This window comes from Convolutriloba macropyga, unplaced genomic scaffold, assembly GCF_964194025.1.
Source record: "Convolutriloba macropyga unplaced genomic scaffold, txConMacr16.3 SCAFFOLD_4838, whole genome shotgun sequence".
NCBI classification, from domain to species: domain Eukaryota; kingdom Metazoa; phylum Xenacoelomorpha; order Acoela; family Convolutidae; genus Convolutriloba; species Convolutriloba macropyga.
In genome coordinates this window covers 12314-19654 of record NW_027451822.1, presented here as the reverse complement: position 1 = coordinate 19654, position 7341 = coordinate 12314, and the positions used below count along the sequence as shown (strand labels likewise).

Sequence of the window (7341 nt, the reverse complement as noted above, 5' to 3'; positions counted from 1 at the left end):
GTTTTAATTAAACAGTCGGATTCCCCTTGTCCGAACCAGTTCAGAGTTCGAGTGTTTTTTGTGCAACAGAATAGACCTAAAGCATATCAGCTAGCAGTCAAACCAAACGCCAACAACCCGAAGGCCATCGCACGCTTTAGCAGACCGAAGCGTCAAACTAAAGGCTTGTTACACCCACTCCTCAGAGCCAATCCTTCTTCCGAAGGTACGGATCTATTTTGCCGACTTCCCTTATCTACACTGTTCCAAGACCAGAGGCTTTTCACCTTGGGGACCTGATGCGGTAATCGGTACGATTCACTCTCCTGACATCTGCTAAGCCAAACTTTTATGTGCCACCAGGAACAATTGGGACACAGCAAATGCTGCTGTGCTCTTGCACGCTTCGAGCCTTATCTCTGATTGAATCAATTCCAAGGACTCTACAACGTGTTATAAAGAAAAGATAACTCTTCCCCAAGGTCCCAATGACAAAGTTCGACCTCAATGACGTTGCCGTCTCAATGCCAGGAGAGTAAGTTCGGGAATTTTAACCCGATGCTCTTTCGAGACTCAGCAGTTTTCAAGAAACCACTATTCAAGACTTTGGCATTAGCCTGTCTTTTAGAATCGACTAACTCATGTGCAAACGCTGTTCACATGAAAGCCTTTCCCGCTTCAGTCCTCAAAGTTCTCATTTGAGTACTTGCTACTTCCACCAAGATCTGCTCCATTGATCGCTTCGCGCATACACTTGCGTGCATACTTTAGCGCAATCAATGTGTCCTCCTACACATGAATATCATTTTTGAGCTGGTGAGGCTCTTTTTCTCTAATCTAACTTGCGTTAGATATTGATATTCATGGTTGGGTATAGGCCACGAGCTCTAGTGCCATCCATTTTCAGGGCTGATTGATTCGGCAGGTGAGTTGTTACACACTCCTTAGCGGATTTCAACTTCCATGACCACCGTCCTGCTGTCAGTATCAATCAACACCTTTTGTGGTGACTCATGAGCAAGTAGTTAGGCGCCTTAACCCAACTTTTGGTTCATCCCACATCGCCGGTTCTGCTTACCAAAAGCGGCCCACAAAAAGCTTGCATTCATAGTCCAAGTGCAATTAAGTCACAAGGACATCTCACCGATTTATAGTTTGAGAATAGGTGAAGGAAAAATTTTCCCCCATTCCTCTAATCATTCGCTTTAACCGATGAAATTGCTTTGCGAAGATTTTTCAATCTTGCTCAAGCTTTTGCTATCCTGAGGGAAACTTCGGAGGAAACCAGCTACTAGATGGTTCGATTAGTCTTTCGCCCCTATGCTCAGGTCAGACGATCGATTTGCACGTCAGAACCGCTTCGGGCTTCCACCATGGTTTCCCGTGGCTTCGCCCTGCCCAAGCATAGATCACCATCTTTCGGGTCGTGTGCTACTTGCTCTGGATCAGTCATGCAATAAGAGCAAAACCGTCCGTGGTTGCGGGACACCGAATCGGCGCCCTCACCACACAAAGTAGTGCAATTCATAAAAATTACACTGTTCACTTTCATTTCGCGTGTGCGCTTTCAATGAGCGACAACACTTGCAAGCAACTCACACTCCTTGGTCCGTGTTTCAAGACGGGCTGTAGAGAGCATTGAATAGGAAGTTGAGGTCAGACAGGCAATCAAGATCAATTTATCTCATTTTGTTTAGAATCAACAAGAAGAATTCCGAGGAAAACTTCTGCTCGATTCATTAACAAGATTTGCCAAAAGACGACAACTACACTACTCGGTAGCCGAGAATATAATATCAAGGCATTGAGTATGGTAACGCTCACTCCAGTTCCCCTTCAACAGTTTCACGTACTTTTCACTCTCTCTTCAGAGTGCTTTTCAACTTTCCCTCACGGTACTTGTTTACTATCGGTCTCGCTTTATAATTAGCTTTTGGAGAGACATATCTCCAGCTTCGAGTTGCACTTTCAAACAACTCTACTCATAGGAATGAGCCATTATGACTGGTATCGAAAATGACCTTTACAGGATTTTCACCTTCTTTGATGCTACTTTCCAGTAGACATCAGGACAAATTCACCAGTCTAGCATCAAACCATACCGGACACCGAGAAATGTTGCCATTTCTCTTCCCGATGAGCTTTTCCCTGTTCTTCGCCATTACTAAGGGATTCTCAGTTGATTTCTTTTCCTCCCCTTACTGATATGCTTAAGTTAAGGGGGTTCTCTCGCCCAATTCAGGTTATGTAGTTGATTGTCTCTTAATTGGTTCACTGACCAATATGAGACAGAAACCGATTCAGCAGTTTTGTTCGCTACTACTATCAAACACAGGTCGAAGTTTCCATTCAGTCATTAATTCCAACTTTCAAATGTTGTTGTTTCAGCTTTCGCTTACTAGAAGCAACATAATACTCGCTGCAATACAGACCTCGGGAAACCCTCACCGTGAATAAGGTTCACTCACATATTTCACTACATTTTGCGTGGGATTGGAGATGAGGCTACTCGTTCTTGCTCAGTACTAGGCTGAAAATTAACGAAACTTCGTTACAAACGTTCACATGTTGATGTTTCCGCTTTCGCGTACTCGAAACAACATAATACTAGTCTTTGTAATTTAGTTTCATAATTTCAACTGTTCTCATGCAGAATTTTTGCTCATTCTTATCCCAAATTTTGACCTGGCTACTAGTTACACTCCTTGTACTTATTGCAAAATGACCACAAATTTCAACAGCTTTCACATGTTGCTGTTTCGGCTTTCGCTTACTACAGTCAACATAATACTCGTTGCAAAATAAGTGCTCGGCATCTGCAATTTTCCAAAGACGAAGTTTCGCCAGTTCAATTTTCGCTCGCCAATTATGGCTACTAATTCACACGGTACTGAGCTCAACAACATTAAATTTGTTCAGCAAGACTTTCACATGTTGATGTTTTGGCTTTCGCCTACTAGAAGCAACATAATACTCGTCTTGTTAGCTCATTCAATGAGAATAGCTTTTCCCGTTGAGAATTTTTGCCTTCAATTGGCGTTGTAGTGAGTTTGGCTACTCAGATCACCAAATACTTGTGACAATTCGAACCAGAAATGTTTTCAATTTTCACATGCTGATGTTTCGGATTCAACCTACTAGAAGCAGCATAATACTTGTATTCAACAATTTCTGTATCAAATCCCAGTTTTCTCTGGTGCATCTTTGCCAAACTATTCCAAACTGCCTGAGTCTGAATACCAATTACAGGTACTAGTAAATGCACGTTACTAAGGACTATATAGTTCTAGGTTACTGTACACAACGACGTTCACATGTTGATGTTTCAGCTGCCGCTTACTAGAAACAACATAATACTTATCGTGCATACCTTTCCATAACTTGTCCTTTTCAGATGCATTAGTTTCCCTTTGTCTTGGCTTCTACAGTCAGACTGGCTACTAGTAACAGCACAGTACTAATCACATATCGTTCTACAGTTTGCAGACAACTTTCACATGTTGATGTTTCAGCTTTCGCCTACTAGAAACAACATAATACTCGCTGTATACATTTGTAGTTCTCTATGTAACTTTCATGTGAAGAAGTTTCGCCAGTCTTTTTGACTGTCTCAAATCTGAGTCATGCTTAGGCTACTAGTTGCTTCATAGTACTTATCGCCTCGAGATCATTGAACAAAACTTGATTTTCACATGTTGCTGTTTCAGCTTCCGCTTACTAGAAACAACATAATACTAGTCTCATTAAGTTCCGTCTCTTTGCAATTTTCTTATGAAGAAAATTCGCCATCACAATGACTCCAGCAGTTCTTGATCAAGGAATGCAATCATTGATCAGAATGCTATTATTTGAATCGGTTCTGCTTTAAGTGTTCCAATTTTATTGGAAGCACCAACAATAGAACATCAATGTGTTCAATCGAGAGTTATATAACCCTGAATCGGACGCAGTCAACAGCCGAAGCCGAGACCGCCTTTTGCGTTAGAGAGGTCGGTAAACAAATCTTGCGATTCATACCGAATTAACACATATAGCTGTGCTCCTCTTCGTAAAGCGAGCCAAGTGATCCCCTGTTGAAGGATGTATTTGGACCAATCTAGTAGCATTTGGTTTCCAACAAGCTCTCCCAAGTTAGCTTACTTATTGGGCTTTTCAACCAATTCGGTTGGCTACAAGCATCATCAAAGTACTAGCCACAGTTTGATCGCAAAATTCTACGACTTTCACATGTTGATGTTTCGGCTTGCGCTTAGCCTACTATAAGCAACATAATACTAGTCATATCATAGAGCGTGATCAGCTTGTGACGTTCTCATGATGAAGTTTCACCAACAGTGTCTCACTTCGAGCTTAAATCCAGCTACTAGTAACTACACAGTACTGACTGCAACGATAACTTTTATCTATACCTTTCACATGCTGCGCTTTCGGCCAGGGCCTACTAACGTCAACATAATACTCGATATAAACTTTTGTTCATGATGCAGCTTCCCCATGCAGAAGTTTCGCCTTCAAATGCTCTCTTGGCCATATGACGTAAGAAAAGGTTACTAGTAACATCACAGTACTAGCCACAGTTTGATTGCAAAATTCTACGACTTTCACATGTTGATGTTTCGGCTTGCGCTTAGCCTACTAGAAGCAACATAATACTAGTCATATCATAGAGCGTGATCAGCTTGTGACGTTCTCATGATGAAGTTTCACCAACAGTGTCTCATTTCGAGCTTAAATCCAGCTACTAGTAACTACACAGTACTGACTGCAACGCTAACTTTTATCTATACCTTTCACATGCTGCGCTTTCGGCCAGGGCCTACTAACGTCAACATAATACTCGATATAAACTTTTGTTCATGATGCAGCTTCCCCATGCAGAAGTTTCGCCTTCAAATGCTCTCTTGGCCATATGACGTAACACAAGGTTACTAGTAACATCACAGTACTAGCCACAATTTGATCGCAAAATTCTACGACTTTCACATGTTGATGTGTTCGGCTTGCGCTTAGCCTACTAGAAGCAACATAATACTAGTCATATCATGGAGCGTGATCAGCTTGTGACGTTCTCATGATGAAGTTTCACCAACAGTGTCTCATTTCGAGCTTAAATCCAGCTACTAGTAACTACACAGTACTGACTGCAACGATAACTTTTATCTATACCTTTCACATGCTGCGCTTTCGGCCAGGGCCTACTAATGTCAACATAATACTCGATATAAACTTTTGTTCATGATGCAGCTTCCCCATGCAGAAGTTTCGCCTTCAAATGCTCTCTTGGCCATATGACGTAACACAAGGTTACTAGTAACATCACAGTACTAGCCACAATTTGATCGCAAAATTCTACGACTTTCACATGTTGATGTTTCGGCTTGCGCTTAGCCTACTAGAAGCAACATAATACTAGTCATATCATAGAGCTTGATCAGCTTGTGACATTCTCATGATGAAGTTTCACCAACAGTGTCTCATTTTGAGCTTAAATCCAGCTACTAGTAACTACACAGTACTGACTGCAACAATAACTTTTATCTATACCTTTCACATGCTGCGTTTTCGGCCAAGGCCTACTAACGTCAACATAATACTCGATATAAAATTTTGATCATGATGCAGCTTTCCCATGCAGAAGTTTCGCCTTCAAATGCTCTCTTGGCCATATGACGGAACACCAGGTTACTAGTAACATCACAGTACTAGCCACAGTTTGATTGCAAAATTCTACGACTTTCACATGTTGATGTTTCGGCTTGCGCTTAGCCTACTAGAAGCAACATAATACTAGTCATATCATAGAGCGTGATCAGCTTGTGACGTTCTCATGATGAAGTTTCACCAATAGTGTTTCATTCGAATTGGTTCTGCTTTAAGCTCTCCAATTGTTTTGGATGAACCAGTTTTGCCCTTCGAAGCCACTTTTGTGAGCTTTTGTGGGTCTTTACCAAGAGGATATACCTCAAGGCCTCTTTCAATTCCTTTAAGTTCTTTCAACTCCTTTACAGTTTCTAGGTTCACATAGCTGCAAACCTTATTTCTAGTTTTAAGTCTGGCCAACTTGGGGAGAGTTGGTGCAGACCGTGACCAATTCTAGTAGGATGCCACAACAAGAATGTGATCAACTTAGCTTGTCGATGAACCTGCCCCACATTCAAACAACTCTATCGCCTTTTCCTCGTATAGTTATATGCGAGGGCCTCTCATAGAGAGCGCTGTTAGCAACCTTTTCCACATAGACGATAAAGTTGTGAGTGTTTTGCACATGGCTGTTGTCATCACCACGTGACGAGTCAACTCAGCTTGACTCTCTACACTCCGACAAGCTTTGCACATACGCCTTTAGTTCAGTATGTGTCTTTAATCTGACTCCGGTGCCTCAAGCCGGAAAAATTGTCAGATTATGATCATTATCGGTTAGTCATCCCGATGCAAGATCGTATCGTACTGTCTTTGTCTACCTCCAGATTCCGAAGAACAGGAGGAGACTCTCCCAGACCTACATATCTGGGAGAATGTTCAGAGGGCGAGAAGCTGTGGATTACTCTCCCCTAAGAACTGACTAAACTTTACCCTCGTCCAAGGTAAGTTTATTTTAGCTAGCCTTCTATGTAAAGGATCTGAGGCTAAGCTGTGTTTTTTCGAGCCTTTGGCTCGGAGCAAGTTCAGTGGGCGCCCCGAGTAGCTCAACTCTTTCCCACTGAACAGCGCAACGCTCTGTCACTCGCTGGGATTTTTGCGTGTCGGTTCTAACCACGCGACTTGTGGACCTTTTTAGGCCTTTCTCATTCACAAGTCTATAGCTGGGCTTCTATAACCCAGCTTCTGAGATCTAGATAGCTGCAGTTCTGCTAGGCTGCTTTTGCTAACTAGTCTCCCTTTAAGCAGTCCCTTGCCATGACTGCTGAACTATGTATCCACACAAGTAGTTTTTGAGCTCGATACATAATTCGAGATTGGTTGCCAAGCAATCTCTAGCGACAGAGCGTCATGCGCACTACAGACATGGCCTCTACCAGCAGCCATGCCCGAAGGAATCAATCACTGATCCTTCCGCAGGTTCCCCTACGGAAACCTTGTTACGACTTTTACTTCCTCTAGACAATTAAGCTCGATCCGCTTCATCCCGTTGCCGGAGACCGAAGTCCCAACAGTAGGAATTTGCAATTCTTGCTTAACTATCCAATCAGTAGTAGCGACGGGCGGTGTGTACAAAGGGCAGGGACGTAATCCCTATGAGTTGTTGACTCATAAGTACCAGGAATTCCTGGTTCACGTCTGCAAGTTACAACAGACGATCCCCTTGAAGCGCTGTACTTTTCTCTGATTGCCCAGTCCATTTCGGACCAAGGGCTGAGTACT

At 42.6% G+C, this 7341-nt stretch overlaps 1 pseudogene; it reads right to left on the bottom strand.

Moving 5' to 3' along the window:
- Positions 1–3909: 3909 nt before the first annotated feature.
- On the bottom strand, positions 3910–4061 carry LOC142356971 (5.8S ribosomal RNA; annotated as a pseudogene).
- Between the last annotated feature and the right edge of the window lie 3280 nt (positions 4062–7341).